Genomic DNA, 20469 nt, shown 5'->3' with positions numbered 1-20469 from the left:
TGAGAGAATTATCATTTTTGGGTGAACTAATCCTTTAATTCTAAGGTCAGCGAGGGGGTGTATATGCCAATAAAAAAGAAAATTACATTGACAGTAAGTGAACAGTAAGTGGACTTCAGAAAAAATAAAAAAAACTCAAAACTGTGCATCAAACAGTAGCATCAAAAACACACATAAATAAGGGGATGGTGATAGTGCTATATTCAAATATAAAAAATGAAATGTACTTCCTAGGGGACTGACATCACATGACCCCTGCTTGTGTTTCTTTCTATACTGTCTCTTTCTGCATTTGTTCTTTTCCTCTGTTCGGATTTGTTCTATTTTTAATGTCCATGAAAGCATGATTTAAAGGCACGGTGGGGGAAGGGGTTTGTAGCCAGGCCAAACTCAGCCCCAAAAGAGTCGCCCCTTTAAGGAAGCATCTGTTGTGTTGAAGGACAATATCCAGCCCAGGACGTTAACGTGTTTGAGGGTGGAACAGAAAACGAATTGCTCTCCCTACAAACCTAAAACGCACATGCACACGCTCATATGCACGCACATTCCCGACCCTAAGCGAAAAACAGATGTCATAACTGGTTGAAATAATGCTTAAATTAAAAACAGAAATGCAGCGCATGCTTGTGTTTCTAATCAAGTGTTGTTTGCAGTGTATTTAGAGTTCATTACATGAGTTAATGACCTTGTAAAGATGTGGAAACAAGTTTAGCAAACCCACACTTGTAAAATGCTGCCTCAGTTAAACTATGCTTGGCAGAGGATAGATTATGTAGCAAAAGAGTCATTAGAACTACATGCCAACACATTGCAAATGTTTAACTGGGTTATTTGGATTGAAATGCTTCTTAGTGTAGGATGGGACTTTTTGCCATTCGATTTTGTGATTCCGAAAGTCTGTTGTTTAGTATACTTCTAATTATTCTTTATGGTCTGGATGGATTTTCTTGTTAACTTTCAGAGCTCACAATCTTGACTTGTGTTACGCAATGATGTCAGCAGAGGTGCGGCGTGTTTATATGTTACGGGCGGAGGGCAGGACTACCAAACTCTGAACAGGAACTGACAAATTTCAGCTAACCAGCACAGCTCGATCCAAAAGCAAATATTTGAACAGAAACGCAATGACATAATGAGGTGTGCAAAAATGTTGGTGTAATACATGAGCTGGGAGTGCAGGAAAGAATTTGTTTTACAAAGCAGAAATGAGAGGGAACGAGTGTTGAAACTGTGGCAACTCTCGTTTAAACATTACACTTCTCTGGTAATCATTACAATATGACAACTAATTATTCAAAATAATTAAAACTTTACCATGTTCCAACATAATGGGCTGTGCTGTGTAATTTGTATCATAAAAAATAAACACTTTATTTTATAGAACTGAAATTGATTTAATCAGTTCCAAACTTAACAGATTCAGGTCCATGCGGAGTACCATGATTGTAATCAGATGAAATTAAAATGTTCTACATCTACCTACTGTAAAAGCAGTAAAGTACAAGCACATTCTCGCATATCTTCCACTCATGTGCTGTTTGATATCCAACAGAGGGCAGTACAGTTTAGAGTAAATGCACACACACACACACACACACACACACACACACACACACACACACACACACACACACACACACACACTCACACAAACACACACACACACACACACACACACAAACACACTCAAACACACACACGCACACACACACACACACACAAACAGAAAAAGAAAGTGGTCGATATTTCAACGGATACTTTAAAGAAATTAAAATATATGTTGAAAGAATTTGTTGTTCAGTTAGCTCAAATGGTGAAATCTGATTCCAAGGGAACACAAACAAGCTGACAAAATGTGCACATTGAATGCACTGTAAGTTGCTTTGAATAAAGCATCTGTAAAATGAACTATGAAAAACATACATTAATTTCACCTTTAAAAATGATTGGTGTGCATGTAAAGCCAAATCAGTTTTCATTTGAATGCATTTGCACATGTGTTTGTGCATTTAAGGTACAGTATACATACATTCTTTCAGTATGTGTCTTCAAACCCATGACCCTGATATTGCTAGCACCTGTCTCAACCAGGAGAGCTTTAGGAACTCTTTATTAAAACTTATATATACTGTTATAATGGTAACACCTTTTTTTTTGCTAACACAATAGTTAACAAACTAACATTTAACTACTTTTACAGCATATATATATATGAAAATACAGTATGTTACGTTCATTGCGATATTCATTTCTACATTAAATTAAATGCTGTACTGCACAAATGTCAGTTATTGTTGTCTATCAATAACCTCTCTGCAGTAAATAAAAACCTAAAAATAACAATTAGAAAATGTTCATTATAATTTCTTATTCGGTTGTCGCACAAAAACCTCCATGCAACATTCTAGGAAGGTTAGTTTATGGTTATTAAAAATTAAACCTAAAAATAACCATTATAAAACATTCATTATACGTTCTTATTCGGTTGTCACACAAAAACCTCCCTGCAACATTCTAGGAAGGTTAGTTTATGGTTTTTTTTTTGTTTTTTTATCCCCTTTTCTCCCAATTTGGAATGCCCAAATCCCACTACTTAGTAGGTCCTCGTTGTGGTGTGGTTACTCACCTCAGTCCGGATGGTGGAGGACAATTCTCAGTTTCCTCCGCCTCTGAGACCGTCAATCCATGCTTCTTTTCATGTGACTCATTGTGCATGTCACCGCGGAGACTCACAGCATGTGGAGGTTCATGCTACTCTCTGCGACCAACGCACAACTTACCATGCACCCCATTGAGAGCGAGAACCACTAATCGCGACCACGAGGAGGTTACTCCATGTGACTCTACCCTCCCTAGCAACTGGGCCAATTTGGTTGCTTAAGAGTCCTGGCTGGAGTCACTCAGCACACCCTGGATTTGAACTCGTGACTCCAGGGATGGTAGTCAGCGTTAATACTCGCTGAGCTACCCAGGCCCCCCTTTTGTTTATGGTTATTAAAAATTAAACCTAAAAATAACCATTAGAAAACGTTCATTATATGTCCTTATTCAGTTGTTGCACAAAAAAATAAAAATAAAAATTTTAGAGAATGTCTGTATACGTTCTTATAAGGTTGTCGCACAAAAGCCTCCCTGAAACATTCTGGGAATGTTTGTTTATGGTTATACAAAATAAAACCTAAAAAGAACGTTCCTAGAAGGAATTTGCTCCCCCCAAATATTGTATGACAGATTTTAAACCTGTGCATAGCACAAGAAATAATTCTGACAAATATTAAGAATTTATAGATTATTATGATGTAACAGCATGACTAATTTAAGCATGTTTACAGATATGCATTATGAACTAGCAATAAACAATAGTATATTTACATTAGGCAAGATAATAAGTGCTGTAACAAAGTATTATTCATTGTTGGTTCATAACACCCAAGGCATTAACTAATATTAACATATAGAACCTCATTGTAATGTTACCAAGCATCACACAAAGAAAGATTTAGAGTAGAAAAAGAGAAAGGGGTTTTTTCACCCCTGTGCACACTGGTGTGCAAGCAGAGCATTTGTATGTATATATACAGCAGGAGTGTGGACGAGTGTAAGGAGGGGTAGCTGGTGGTCATGCAGGAAGACAGGTAGATGAAGAATGGCCCGTCGTCGGACGCTGATTTCTGCGATTGCTAATGATACCCGGAGAGCAAGACTGGAGTCGACACTAATGAAAGGTGCAGCAACTCCAGAACCTCAAGGGGTTCGATTTAAGAGCGAGAGAGAGCGAGAGAGAGAGAGAGAGAGAGAGAGAGAGAGAGAGAGAGAGAGAGAGAGAGAGAGTTAGAATTAGAATTAACACTACCTCCAGAGCTGCAGGGAAAAAGGGCTTCAGCCTCCCCTCTCCATAATTTTTAAGACTTGTTTCAACCTTTCTTTTTTAAACACTCTTTTTTTGGGGGTTGGATTCATATAGTACTCTTTGGGGGGATGTCTCATCTCTGCAGGAGGGGCTGGAGTGTATTTCTAGACTTGGAAATAGTTAACTCCCTCAGTGGAACAAGCTCTTTTCTGCTGAGATGTGTGACACGTTCGCTAAATTTGAATTTTTTTTTCATGTTGCATGCAGTGTTGCATATGTGCATGCTCTGCCACATATTTGACTAAACTGAGTTTTATGAATGAGATGGTAAGCAGAAATGAATTAATATTTGTCTGTGGTGTCCTGGGCCCTGTAACGAGGGGGCCCACTAAGGTATAGCCTAAACATTGGGGGGCCCACTCATACAATATTTGTCCTGGGTCCTGTGAATTCAAGCCATGGTTTTGGCGAATAAATAAAATGTTGTGAAAAATACATAATTTATAATAAAATTATAATTTTTGAACTACTTTTACTTCACTTAAGCTTAATTGGCAGCATTTGTGGCATAATGTTGATTACCACAAAAAAATAAATAAAAGAAATAATAAAATACAATTCTGACTCATCCCTCTTTGTCTTAAAAAAAGGACAAAATCAAGGTTATAGTGTGGCACTTACAATGGAAGTGAATGGGGCCAATTTTTGGAGGCTTTAAAGGCAGAAATGTGAAGCTTATCATTTTATAAAAACTCTTACAATAATTCTTCATTTAAAACTTGTGTATAATTTGTGATGTAAAGTTTTATGGTCATTTTAGGGTTTACTGACTTATGTCTTGAAGGCAACGAAGTTGTAAAATTGGATATAACTATTTTTATTTATTTTTTTTCAGGGACAGTTTTTATTGCTTATTGCTTGCAGAAAAAGCTTTTTTATCTTAAAAATGATGCAAAAATACAGTTTCATGGTCGGTAAGAAAACAAATTTGCAGTGTACATTTTCTAAGTTCACTGGTTATTGGCAGCTGTGAATATATATATATATATATATATATATATATATATATATATATATATATATATATATATATATATATATATCATTCAATCAGATTTCTAAGCTAGAACTATGGATTTTATAAATTAATGACTTTTCCATTCAGGATAAATACAAGAATTACAATATCAGTTGAAATGTATGATGATGATGATAACATTATAATATATAGCTGAAGTGACGCATCATGGTCCCAAAAGATCCATTCACAAAACAATAACTGTCTCTCTGCACTCTTGTCCAGCATGTGCATTGGACTGCGGTTCAATGTCACACTGGTGGATGAGTCCTGCGGCTTTGTGCCGGTGCCTTTGATGGTCACCTCATGTTGGCCTCTTAGCCCCCCGCCTGTTTGGGCCATCCACCTACAGTGTGTGTGGCTCTCAGATACCGCCCAGAACTCCAGGACAGAAGCAGAGAGATGGAGAGACAGCGAGTGAGAATGATTCTCAGAGATAGGCCTGTCCTTTAGTCTGCACTGACCTATCCAATTCCTCGCTCTTCTGCCTGTCTGCCTTTGAACCACTGACACTGAGTGACTGTTCACTCTGCCTCAGCAGCTGGCTTTGCTGCATCTAATACAGACACATGCTGTTTTAGCCCCTTTCCAGCGAGAAAGATAATGAAAGATTCAAAAATAATATTTGTTTTGCTAGCACTACCTTAATAATGAAATGAATGCCCTTGACCGAGGGAAAAATTCATTTTTTTTTTCTTTTTTTTTTTCAGAGGAAAGACCTGTTTCAGATCTGTGTTTGTGGGTCAAAATGCTGTTTTATTCTTCTGAGAGACAATACATCCTGGCTCATGTGGTGTCTGAGACAAAATAAAACACGGCCAATGAAAAATAAAACACTTTGCGACAACATACAGTAGTAGTTATTTGTATAAGGGTAATTTTCACAAAATAGTGATTTCATTCAGATTATTTTTTTTCCTCCCAAGTTAATGATTTGGTCTTTTTCTTTTGGAACATGAAAAGTGAAGTTTAAAATCATTGTAAACTGTATAATCAAGACACACTGTATTTTAGCATTTTTCCATATTTTTTAAAAAATTTTCTGGAGCATGTCCAGAAAAATTTACATAAACGTCTGACCAAAAAATCTGAGAAGCTGAGTATTTTGGAAAATAAATAAATAAATGAATAAATAAATAATAACAAGAAAATAAAACTGATTTGAACTTTACATGTCACATTTAGTAGAGGCTAAAAAAATAAAAAAAATAATAATAATTAAAACAATCATTACCCACAAAATGTGTTTATAAAAAAAAAAAAATGTATCTTCTTACCGAAACACACACAAAAATGTTTTTAATATATATATATATATATATATATATATATATATATATATATATATATATATATATAGTTTTTAATATTTTAACAGTTATTAATTGCAAAGCAGGTCATTTATAATATATATATATATATATATATATATATATATATATATATATATATATATATATATATATATATACTGTATATACCGATCAGCCACAACATTAAAACCACCTGCATAATATTGTGTAGGTCCCCCTTGTGCCGCCAAAACAGCACCAACCCCTTCTCACCACAATTGTACAGAGCAAAAAAAGCACCAGAATAGCATTCTGAGATGCTATTCTTCCCACAGTTGTATCAGATTTACCATAGACTTTGTCAATTCGAAACCAGTCAAGCCATTTTCCATTGACCTCTCTCATCAACAAGGCATTTCTGTCCACAGAACTGCCCCTCTCTGGATGTTTTATTTTTTATTTTTTTATTTTTTTATTTTTTTTTTTTGTGGTTTTGGCACCATTCTGTGTAAATTCTAGAGACTGTTGTATGTGAAAATCCCAGGAAATCAGCAGTTACAGAAATACTCAAACCAGCCCGTCTGGCACCAACAATCATCCATGCGATTATCTAATCAGCCAATCGTGTGGCAGCAGTGCAGTGCATAAAATCAGGCAGATACATGCCAGAAGCTTCAGTTAATGTTCACATCAACCATCAGAATGGGGAAAAAATGTGATCTTAGTTATTTGGACCGTGATTGTTGGTGCCAGACGGCTATTTTGAATATTTTTGTAACTGCTGATCTCCTGGGATTTTCACGCACTATAGTCTCTAAAATTTACTCAGAATGATGTCAAAAGCAAAAAACATTCAGAGAGGGGCAGTTCTGTGGATGGAAACACCTTGTTGATGAGAGAGGTCAATGGAGAATGGCCAGATTGGTTCGAAGTCTACGGTAAATCTGATAACTGCTCTGTACAATTGTGGGAAGAATAGCTTCTCACAATGAAATTCTGGTGCTTTTTTGGCAGCACGAGGGGGACCTACACAATATTAGGAAGGTGGTTTTAATGTTGTGGCTGATCGGTGCATATATACAGTATATTATTATTATTATTATTATTATTATTATTATTATTATTATTATTATCATCTATAAGTCTAATGGTTGATCTAAGGATAATTTATAAACTTTGGCATTTAATAATTGTAAAAATTGTCTTGTAGTCTAAATTCTTAAGGCGTTCGTACTTGTTTCAGTAATGCTGAGTAAGCTGCGGTAATGAGTAATTTACCAGAAAATTATTTGAAAATCTAAACTTTTAACATTAATTCCTTTGACATTTTTATGTGCACAATGCATATCTGTTGTATTCAAATTTCAAAAATATTATTTGATAATGATTTTTATACTGACATCCTCAAAGCCATGGTTCATGCTTAGTTTTATGAGAATCACCCATAAGTGATTTTTTAGTCTAGTGTTAAAGTTTCGATTAGCATGCAAGAGCACTTAGGTTTAAATCCTTACCAAAAATGAATTTTTTTTTTTATTTTTTTATTTTTTTTAATAAACCAAAAACAAATTTCAACTGAATTGAAAGACAATGATCAACATCCATTTTTATTGTATGAAAAAAGAGCAACTTTGACATTTTGATAAGAACATAATTTACTCAAGGGTTTTAAGAATTCTTAAAAAATCTAAGACAGGTAATTTAGATGTGAGAATGGGGGATTTCTGCCACAGTGATGTATACAAACACTTTTACCTACAATAATTGTGTAGGTAAAAACGTAACTTAATATTTGACCTAAAAATGAAAATTATGTCATCATTTACTCACCCCAATGGCATAGCAGCCGTGGGGGTCTCCCGCACTCTATAAAAAGGTGATTTTTGTCCCCCGCACTTTTCCAAGCTAAACCCATACCGAGTCCAAATGGTGGATTTGTATACAGTATTCTTTACGTTTTGTTACTTTGGGCTGATTGAGCTGCTATCCCGCCAATCAGAGGGAGAGTTTCATGAGCCGAAATGACTCTTGCATAATAGGCCATCAGTCAGACAGTCTAATCAATGTGGCTCTATTCATTTTTACAAAGTTGCTTTCATCAATGCTCATTTATCCATGTTTTTTTATCGGCATTGATGTTGATCTAAATTAATAAGCTAGAGATGAGGAACACACAAATGAGAGTTATTTATCGGCATATCATTCTTGATTGACAGCATTACAGAAAATGCACTGCAAAAAAAAAAAAAAAAAAAAAAATTGTAAATGGAGTTTATATCAGCACATGAGTCTTCATTAAGTTATGCTTTTTACATTATGTTTCTGATGTAATAGTTTGGTAATAGTTTTTTTTTTTTTTTTAAGCAGATTATTAGGTCTATGTTAAAAGCTATTTTTAATATCAGCTCCTGTTTTTTTGCCTTTATTTTGGTGTGCAGTCAACAAACTGTATGGAAAAAGATAGATCTGCTGTGTTCTTAGAACACAGGCATTTTAGTGAAGTGAATAGGTCTGTAGACATGCTTTTTTATACATGAAAACGTACGGACGTTATTCAGAATCAGAATGAGCTTTATTGCTAAGTATGTTTACACATACAAGGAATTTGTCTTGGTGACAGAAGCTTCCAGTGCTCAAACAATACAACAACAAGACAGAGATAATAAAAAACAATAGAATAAAAATAAAAAGTGAATAGAAAATATAAGTATATATATATATATATATATATATATATATATATATATATATATATATATATATATATATATATATATAACGATGGCTGGCGCTGTCAATGACGAAGACAATGAAGACATGAAAAAGATGAACCCAAGTGCAATTTACATTACAATTTATTGGGGCCCTGAGAGGCTCGAGGGGTGGAGCTGTTGAAGGTGGGGTTGTGAGAGACTTGAGGGGCGGAGCCATGGAAATTGGAGCCGTGAGAGACTTGAAGGGTGACACCATGGAACTTGGTGCCCGAAGAGTAGCCGAAGACTCGAAGGGCCAGGGTGGAGCCAATGGCAGGGAGGACCAAGGCGGTGCTGGAGGCTTGGAGGAGCAAAGTGGAGCTGGGGGATCGTAAGACAGAGGAGGAGCCGCTGGGACTGAGGACCAAGGCGGAGCCGTAAGAAAGGAGGATCGGAGAGCCAAGGCAGAGCCAGGTGACCGACAGACTGAGGCAATGTTGAGGGAATGACAGGCCAAGGCGGAGTCCAGAGCTAGGAGAGTCAAGGCGGGGTCGGAGGGTTGAAAGTTCCCCTTGCCTGCTCAGGAGAACTAAGGGTGGGTACAAGGGTGGGAACCATCTCCAGGTCCAACTGCTCAGATGTGGTCATGACATGGCGTGGAAAATACTCAGGCGTGGCTGTGATGTGGCATGGAGCAGGCTCAGGCGTGGCTGTGATGTGGCATGGAGCAGGCTCAGGCGTGGCTGTGATGTGGCATGGAGCAGGCTCAGGCGTGGCTGTGATGTGGCATGGAGCAGGCTCAGGCGTGGCTGTGACATGGCATGGAGCAGGGTCAGGCGTGGCTGTGAAGTGGCATGGAGCAGGCTGAGGCATTGCTGTGACATGGCATGGAACAGGCTGAGGCGTTGCTGTGACATGGCATGGAGCAGGCACAGGATCAGGAGCAAAAGATGGCACTAGCTCAGCAACCATGATGAGGAACTCTGGCTTGGCGACCATGACGAGGAAACCTGGCTTGGCGACCATGACGAGGAACTCTGGCTCGACGGCCATGTAGTGGACCTCTGGCTCAGCGACCATGTCGTGGACCTCTGGCTCAGCGGCCATGTTGTGGACCTCTGGCTTGGCATCCGCCTCCCCCACAGTGAACGTGGAACCAATAATCTGCAGGGCGAGGTCAATATATTGAGCCAGGTTGTAGGTACTCTGACCGCCTGGCATCAGAGAATAGATGGGCTCATTTAATCCAAATCGGAAACAGTCCTTGAGGGCCACCTCATTAAAGTCCACCCAGCAGGCCAGAGTGCAGAAATCCTCCACATATTCCACATAGTTGAACTGTTGGGTTCATATTTGTTGGTTAGGTATTTCCGTAACGATGCACTGCTGGCACTGAAAATGACGATGACGATAAAATGAAGAACCCAAGTGCAATTTATTTACATAAGTGATATCCAAAACCCTAACTATAAACGTGAACTAAACAAAACATAAACATGAACAACTAACATGAACATTAACTTGACCTGACTTGAACTTAGCATGACACCTTACCAAACACACAATACCTAACAAAGGACAAGAAGTTCTTCTTCTTCTTCTTCTTGGTTTTTAACGGCAGGTGGCATACAACATAAATGGTGCGTTACTGCCACCTTCTGCTCCGGAGTGTGGAACAGAGCTTAAATTCTACCTATCAATCCTGTTTTCCTTATGAATTCAAAGAAAGTTCTACTGTTTTTCCAACTTGACATATTTGTTAATTCCTTAATACTGCACTCCTTAATTCCATTCTTCATCAACTCCTCCATCATATTTTCCCTTTCTCGTTCATATTTAGTGCATTCAGTAATTACATGTGATATACTGTATTCTCCTCAACCTGACAGTATTCACAAAACCCATCTGGATGTTTTCCTATTATTTTTAGTGGACTATTTAAATTTGAATGTCCTAACGTTATTCTGTTGTAAACAACTTCCTCTTTCCTTGACTTACCTATATTTCCTATTTTCTGATTAACTTTATTGGTTATGCTGTAAAGAAATCTACCCTTTGATTCATTGTTCCACTTTCCTTGCCATTCTTCTGTTGCTTTACCCCATATTACTGCTTTAACTTCTGACTTACTTAATGCAACTTGTAATTCTATTGATTCTCTTTGTAATGCTTGTTTTGCTAATTTATCCACCTCCTCATTTTCCTTTATACCCACATGTGCCAGAACCCACATAAACCTAATTAGTGTACCCTCTTGAATTATTCTTGTATGTACTTTTAACATTCTAAACAAAATCGTCGGCTGGATTTGAAAGATCTCAGGCTCTGAAGGACTGAAACAGAGTCAGAACATACTAAAATGTATTCTGGTTTGTGTTCTTCTACCCACAACATAGGACAATGGAAAACATGAGGGCTTAAGTATTTGGACATGGGAGAACATAAACCAATGAACAAACAGAACTCTAAACAAGATAATCAAACAATGAATCAATGAAAACAAGATACATGAACATGGAGGGAAAACAGGACATCATATGACTAGTGAACACATGACATGAAACGGGAACTAGAATACAAAAGAAAAGACATGATATACTTGAACACACACATTAAACATTACATTACATTATATATATATATATATATATATATATATATATATATATTCGGTACTGTGCAAAATTCTTAGGCTCCCAAACATTATTATTATTTTTTTCCTCCCAGTTTGGAATGCCCAATTCCCAATGTGCTTTTTAAGTCCTTGTGGTCACATAGTGATTTGCCTCAGTCTGGAGGACGAATCCCAGTTGCCTCCATGTCTGAGACCATCAACCCATGCATTTTATCACGTGGCTTGTTGAGGGTGTTGCCATGGAGACATAGTGTGTGTGGAGGCTTCACGCCATCCACCGTGGCAACCAAGCTCAACTCACCACGTGCCCCACCGAGAACGAACCACATTATAGCGACCACGAGGAGGTTACCCCATGTGACTCTACCCTCATTAGCAACAAGGCCAATTTGGTTGCTTTGGAGACCTGGCTGGAGTCACTCAGCATGCCCTGGGATTTGAACTAGTGAACTTGTGAGCTCCAAGGGTGGTAGCCAGCATATTTTACCACTGAGCTACCCAGCCCCCACAAACATTTCTTTTGCAAATAGAATAGGATAGAATAGAATAACAGGGAGTCCTGCAAGTATGCAATTTTGTATGACGTTAACTGATAAATGAAAACTATTTATGGCATTATTTTTGAAGAAATCCTCACTATGCAACATTTTTCCCAAGTGCCTAAAACTTTTGCACAGTACTGTATGGCATGCAAAAGTTTGGGCACCCCTGGTCAAAATTTCTGTTGCTGTGAATAGTTGAGTAGAAGATGAACTGATCTCCAAAAGGCATAAAATTAAAGATGAAACATTCTTTTCAACATTTTAAGCAATATTAGTGTATTATTTTTATTTTGTACAATTTTAGAGTGAAAAAAAAGAGGAAAAAAAGGAAAGGAGCACCATGCATAAGTTTGGGCACCTCAAGAGATTTGAGCTCTCAGATAACTTTTACCAAAGTCTCAGACCATAATTAGCTTGTTATGGCTATGGCTTGTTCACAATCATCGTTTGGAAAGGCCAGGTGATGCAAATTTCAAAGCTTTATACATACTCTGACTCCTCAAATCTTGTCCCAACAATCAGCAGCCATGGGCTCCTCTAAGCAGCTGCCTAGCACCCTGAAAATTTAAATAATTGATGCCCACAAAGCAGTAGAAGGCTATACAAAGATATCAAAGCATTTTCAGGTAGCCGTTTCCTCAGTTCGTAATGTAATTAAGAAATGGCAGTTAACAGGAATGGTGGAGTTCAAGTTGAGGTCTAGAAGACCAAGAAAACTTTCAGAGAGAACTCCTCATAGGATTGCTAGAAAGGCAAACCAAACCCCTGTTTGACTACAAAAGACCTTATGGAAGATTTAGCAGACTCTGGAGTAGTGGTGCACTGTTCTACTGTGCAGCGACACCTGCACAAATATGACCTTCATGGAAGAGTCATGAGAAGAAAACCTTTCCTGCATCTTCATCACAAATTTCAGCGTCAGAAGTTTGTAAATGAACATCTAAACAAGCCTGATGTATTTTGGAAACAAGTCCTGTGGACAGATGAAGTTAAAATATAACTTTTTGGCCACAATAATCAAAGGTATGTCTGAAGAAAAAAGGGTGCAGAATTTCATGAAAAGAACACCTTCCAACTGTTAAGCACAGGGGTGGATCGATCATGCTTTGGGCTTGTGTTGATGCCAGTGGCATAGGGGAACATTTCACTGGTAGAGGAAAGAATGGATTAAATTAAATACCAGCAAATTCTGGAGGCAAACATCACACCATCTGTAAAAAAGCTGAAGATGAAAAGAGGATTGCTTCTACAACAGGATAATGATCCTAAACACACCTCCAAATCCACAATGGACTACCTCAAGAGGTGCAAGCTGAAGGTTTTGCCATAGCCCTCACAGTCACCCAACCTAAACATCATCAAAAATCTGTTTATAGACCTCAAAAGGGCAGTGCATGCAAGACGGTCCAAGAATCCCACAGAACTAGAAGACTTTTGCAAAGAAGAATGGGCGAAAATCCCCCAAACAAAAATTGAAAGACACTTAGTTGGCTACAAAAAGCTTTTACAAGCTGTGATACTTGCCAGGGGATGTTACTAATGTAACGGGCTCTTAGGTCCCGCCTAGTATGGGAATACTACAACGTTACCCTGGAAGACCTAGAAGTGACAGGATCTTAGTCCCCACCCCTGGTGCTTTGAGTCTCAGTATACACAGTAAGTGTGTATATGTTTTAGCTTACCTATTGTATAATATACTGCAGGAATAAGAAGTGTGGGCTTCAGGCAATTAAGTGTCAACACGGTGGCTTCCTGAAGAATAAAAGTGATGCAAATTAATAACTTAAGCTCACGTTCCCACCCCCCCTAAACCTAATAGTGTGAGATGCCCCTACTCCAAGGTAAGTTCCACAAATAATTATCAACTGTATTACTTTTAACAATTAATAATTTATTTTCTCTTTTTTAGGAAACTGGGAATTCTTCTGAAAAGGTTGTTACAATTAAATGAAATAATGAAATAAAATAATAAAACAAATAACAGGTTCTCTGAATTTGTCTTACAACCTTTATGAATCTTCAGGTCTTAACAATTTCACACACTTTATATAACACCCCTCAGATATAAATTCTTTAATGAATTTCAATATCTGGACACGTAAATTAACTCACTAGTAACACTGGATGTTATTAAACAAACTCCGAATCAAATGAAAGACTCTTGTAGTACAATTCAAATGATTCACTTCAAATAACTCTGATGACTCTTAACTTCGTTCAAATGACTCTTTTGAATCAACTTTATGATTCAGTTTCCATTTGACTCAGATTCACATCAAATAGTTCAAAATCACAGTTCAGGTTCACAATTCAGATGATAACTCCATTCAGTAACGATGACTTTGATGCGTCGACTTTGCGATGATTTGTAACTTGTGATGACTTGTAACAGTGAAACAAAACATCTGAGACAGGACAATGAGATGTCATCTGGTTGGAGCTTCAGCCCACCAGAGAAGCTTCAGCGCGGCTAGGGAAAAATCTGAAACTTTCTGGTAAAAAAATGGTGCAGTCACAGCACGCACGCAGCCCTCTTGAATAGGGTCGATCCACAAAAAAAAAAAAAAAAAAAAAACACTTCTTGAAAGCAAATTTTGATCATCTGCAATTGTCAGACTCTTCTGAATGCCAAAAATACTCGGAAAAAGAGAAAAAATCACTCCGTGCAAAACTAACTCTTGTTAGCGCACTTACAAATGCACTAAAGCAATTCGCGGGAAAACAACATATCACGATCTATGACACGGTTCATAGATGACTCCAAAAACGCAGTATGATTCTACAAAAACTTAAATTCAGTATTACGCCAGAAACAACAATGTTCTGAATGAAACTCGCGGCTTTAGCAACTCTTTCGTGCTCTCGGCCAGTCTCTAACATCGTTCTCCGTTCAATGGCGTAATCAACCAAACTTCTGCTTCAGCTACGTCTTCAGTTTCACACGATCACGTTGATGTACACTTAACTCACAAAACTTAAACTGACTGTGTGCTTCTGTCATCCTTTACATTTTCAGCAGAGGAAATGTCTACTTCTTACACAGCGATCACGATGTGTCGCAGCTCGACTGTCTTCTCCAACGTCCAAGGCGCGACTGACTTCTACTTATTCTCTCTCTCACACAATGTAGACAGCACCAACCACCAAAATAAAAGTCCCTTAGAGAAAAAATATATCACCGTTACACTAAGTACTGACCATGCAGGGTGCCCAATCTTTTGCTTTGGGCCCTTTTCCTTTTTTGTTATTTTGAAACTGTAAAAGATGAATATAAAAAAGTTAAATTGCTTAAAATGTTAAATAAATGTGCCATCTTTAACTTTAAACCTTTTGGAAATTATCTTTTGCTCGTTTAGCTATTCACAGCAACAGAAATGTTGATCAGGGGTGCCCAAAATTTTACATGCCACTGTATATGTATATGTATATATATATACATATACATATATATATATATATATATATATATATATATATATATATATATATATATATATATATACACGTGTGTACGAATACAAATCTGTTATATACAGATGCAAGGGAATGTATGGCAGAAGAGGTAGGGTATGTTGGATAAATATAAATAGACTAAGCTGTGTATTGCACATAATTATTGCTCAACGGGGCAGTTTTAACTGCTCATGAGGTGGATAGCCTGAGGGAAAAAAACTATTCCTGTGCCTGACGGTTCTGGTGCTCAGAGCTCTGTAGCGACGTCCAGAAGGCAACAGTTCAAAAAGGTAGTGGGCAAGGTGAGTGGGGTCCAGAGTGATTTTTCCAGCCCTTTTCCTCACTCTGGAAGTATACAGTTCTTGAAGGGAGGGCAGGGGGCAACCAATAATCCTCTCAGCAGTCTTAACTGTCCTTTGCAGTCTTCTGATGTCCAATTTCGTAGTTGAACCAAACCAGACAGTTATTGAAGTGCAGAGGACAGAATCAATGACTGCTGAGTAAAACTGTATCAGCAGCACCTGTGGCAGGTTGAACTTCCTCAGCTGGCAAAGGAAGTACAACCTCTGCTGGGCCTTTTTCACAATGTGAGATGGTATTGCCCAGGAACTTGAATGACTCCACTGCTGCCACAGTGCTGTTTAGAATGGTGAGCGGGGTCAATTAAAGTCATTAGAATTATTATAAGACTATTATTGTTGTCTTTTGATAAAAGTCATGCTCAGCAGCTCACAAACTGTAGGGAAATGAAAGAATTGCTTTGTTCTTATAAAGCTTAAAACCTTTACTAAAGTCTCTTTGTAGGTCTGTAGACATACACATTTTTAAGGATTAAAATGTTCTTTTGATCACTGATTCAGGTGACTAACTAATTTCACACAAGACACTCATTTGTCACCACCTTCTGGCATCACCAGAAATGGTCACTGAATCATTAAATGGATCTAAACGAATTTTTGCAGCTAATTTTGCTAAATTTTGCAATTATTTTGCAATACTTGAATCTTTAAAATACTACAAATATTAAAAGTAAATAATATGTATATATTAATATAATACTTATATAGTAATATATACTGTAATATATTAATACTCCACTGTAAGTGTTGGGTCTGTGCGGGCCACCTACTGACAGCTGCCCACCCCCCCCCCCCCCCCACACACACACACACACACTTTTAAAATGACTGCCTTGCCCCTGACTTGGTTCTAAACACATATGACTTCCATGGAACACAAAAGGAGGTGTTAGGGTCTGACATTCTCAGTCACCATTCAGTTTTATTGTATGAAAAAAAATACTATGAAAATGAACAGTGACTGAGGCTAACACTGTGCCTAACATCTCGTTTTGTGTTCCACAGAAAAAATAAAAAGAGAAAAAAAGTACGTCAAAAAGGTTTGGAACATTGGGGGCCTGGGTAGCGCAGCGAGTATTGACGCTGACTACCACCCCTGGAGTCGCGAGTTCGAAACCAGGGTGTGCTGAGTGACTCCAGCCAGGTATCCTAAACAACCAAATTGGCCTGGTTGCTAGGGAGGGTAGAGTCACATGGGGTAACCTCCTCATGATCGCGATTAGTGGTTCTCACTCTCAATGGGGTGCGTGATAAGTGTGTGCCTGGATCGTGGTGAATAGCATGAGCCTCCACATGCTATGAGTCTCCCCGGTGTCATGAACAGTGAACCATGTGACAAGATGCATGGGCTGACTAAGCGGAGATAGTCCTCTGCCACCCGGATTGAGGTGAGTAACCACGCCACCATGAGGACCTAGTAAGCAGTGGGAATTGGACATGTCAAATTGGGGAGAAAAGGGGAGAAAAAAAAAAAAAAAAGGTTTGGAACAACACGGGGGTGAGTAATTGATGACAGAATTTTTATTATTGGGTTCAATATTTTTATAACTATCCCTTTTAATTATTAAGTTGCAATCAAAATCCACTGAAGAGGCTTTTGACCACTTTTGCTCCAAGTTTGTTTTATATTTCAGTCATGCAGTGGTATTTTCTGTACTTCCTTTATACTCTCAGTCTGACTCCTGCACAGTACAGGAAGTGCATGCCTCACTGTAATGCGTGTCTTCTAGCCACTTGTTTTAAGTTCAAAAGCAAAGAGGCCACATGTGTTTCTCAGAGAAGACTAACTCGTCTAACCTGTGCTGGTTCTATTTTTATGTTGAATAAAATATAGCCGGTCATGTCCTGCGATAAATAATATATTTCTGATTATAGATATAGCTTCTTTCAGTGCGCCCCACAAAATCCACAACCATGAATTTCCTTATGTTTTTCCATTTGAAATATTTCATGTTACAGCCATTGCCCACCCTATACAAAGATATGAATTATTAATTCTAAATGACTGGCTGCCGAGTTATTTCTGAGAGAGCGGGAGATCTGTGGTCAGGGAATGAAATACTTGTGCTTTTTCCTTGGAAATCTTTGTGTGTTTCACATTCTGAAAAGATTGTTGCCCTTATGTAACACAGAGGAGAGTCAGCCATCTTCATTTGCTCTTAAAGGGATACTTCTCCCGAAAATAAAAATTCTCTCATCAATTACTCGCCCTCATGTTGTTCTAAATGCGTATTACTTTTTTTAACTTCTGCAAAACACAAAAGTAGATGTTAGGCAAAAGAGCACGCAAGTCAACACGTGAGCCGAAAGTATCACTGAAGCACTACAAAATGACGTGGATGCTTAGCAATTGCGTTTTAATCTTACATTCGCTTTTCAGAACGCTATCATTAAGGTTTAGGTTTAAAGTTTAGGGTTGGGAGGAAGGTTTGGTAGATTTTAAACTTGATAGAGAATTAGCCTTAAAAACATTATGAGTTTTCGAGAAAATTTAATTCGCTTTTATCACCACACAGTGGACATTGCACCTCAGAACTGGCGCAATACGTGTAATTAACCACATAATATCATTTTTCAAAAAATATCACCACAATTAGGGGTGGGTAAAATATAGATTTCCAGATGCATCGCGATCTTCATTTGAATTATCTCGATATCGATTATTAAACCCAAGATTGATCTTTTACTCTATGTGCAACCCTCCACTACAATGAGAGGAAATCACTTGCATTTGCAAACAAATTTCACACTATGTGACTAAAAATGTATATATTTGGGAAATGTTTACATGTGAGTAGTATAGTGCTGGAGTATTCTGCAGTGAGATCCTTTCACTGCATGTTGAGAGTTAAAGTTGTTCCGTGTAATGTGTGTCCAAAGATGAGATGCATGCAACAGATTTGTCAATGAATGTCGCTTTTAATACCCTTTCTGTTCTTTACAGTCAGTTGATCAAAAACAACAAAAAATAAACATTTAATTGTAATCAGGCATAGCACAGGTGAGATAAAGCCATTCGAATCTCTCTCATTAACATGTGCTAATTTAAAGACACTGTTTACAGAAAAGCCGGGTCTCCTTTAAGAGACAGTACCGTTTTTTAGCACGTGTTCAACAAATCAATGTTAATATCTGTAAATTGTACGAATTATGCAATTAAACAATAAACATGTAACAAAATATAATATAAGCAATATAATATTGTGACGAGGAGGAGGGCGGGGCTGGGAATGCACAGGGCCGGCCCCAAATCGGGCTAATCAGCCGAGGAGAGGGATAAGGCCGAGCTGGATGCGGCAGTTCGGGAGAGAGAGAGCCACACGCAGCTGCCGTGTGTGTTTATGTTTGTGTCTTTCTGATTCATTAAATATTATTTTGACTGTTCAGCCAGTTCCCGCCTCCTCCTTTCCCATTTTAAACCCTATTACAAATATCATATTTATTGATTAAATACTTTGATTTTTATTTTATTTATTTATTTAAAGCTAAAATGTGACAAAATGATGAAAATCTATAAAATATAATTAGTACAATAAATATTTTCATATTGTACCTGGTTAGAAGGTCCCTGAATAATTAACAGCATTAGCTGGGAGAGAATGAATTTCATAAGTAAGCAAAAGGGTCATTAACCATATTAATCGACATCGAATCGAATTTGGAATAGAATCGAGAGCTTGTGAATTGGAATTGAATCAAATCGGAAACTTTGTATCAATACCACAATCATGCAGTTTGCAAGAATCAGGCTGCTTTTTGTAGCGTAAGAACGTTCGTATCTGTCAAATGCATAGATGTTAATAATTCCACGAAGCTTGCAAAAGAAAATGTGAAATTTGGCCGCTTCCAAGAAGGAAAATCAGGAGCAGAAGTTGGATCTGTGAAACTGTCCGTCCCCGTTGGATTGCTCTTGGCCGTTCTTTCGCTAACTGTGTGCTCTGTATCTAAATTCACAAACACTCTTTTTTATTATTTTTCAGAACAGTACGAAGTCTGATTGGATTTCACTTAATGCTCTCAACACATTCATGTTCCACTAAACGCATCAGACACTAAGAAAACATTTCTGGGTAACGCTGCTCACTTACACAGACGTGGGGGATCAATGCACACATTATGCTCCAATTTTTTTTTTTTTTTTTTTTTTCTGGGCAACATAAAGTGCAACCATTCACCCTCCGCTGGAGTTTAACATTTGAGATTTCTGGCCTCTGGTTACCCTCCCATCAGGATGCCAGGGATAACTGAACACACACACATTCCAACACAGGACATTGAATTGTAATTGAGCTGCCACAATCCATCCCAAATGTTTCTACCACACAGAGCTCATCCTAGTAATGAATATAGATTTTTAATTGTGGCAATATGTTTTTCACATTGATAACTCGTCTCATCAGTGTGGTTACTGACTCCATTTGTTTGCTCAATGACTCAGTCAGCTCTTGAGATGTAATGATATACTTCATGTGAGGTAAAATAAAGCAATAAGACAAAAGAGACCACTTGTTACAGTGATTTTATCACAGAATGCCTAAAACCCCCTTAACCATTGTAAAATCACTGT

The sequence above is a fragment of the Myxocyprinus asiaticus genome, chromosome 32 (assembly GCF_019703515.2).
Source record: "Myxocyprinus asiaticus isolate MX2 ecotype Aquarium Trade chromosome 32, UBuf_Myxa_2, whole genome shotgun sequence".
NCBI classification, from domain to species: Eukaryota; Metazoa; Chordata; class Actinopteri; order Cypriniformes; family Catostomidae; genus Myxocyprinus; species Myxocyprinus asiaticus.
This window is presented reverse-complemented; position numbering follows the sequence as displayed.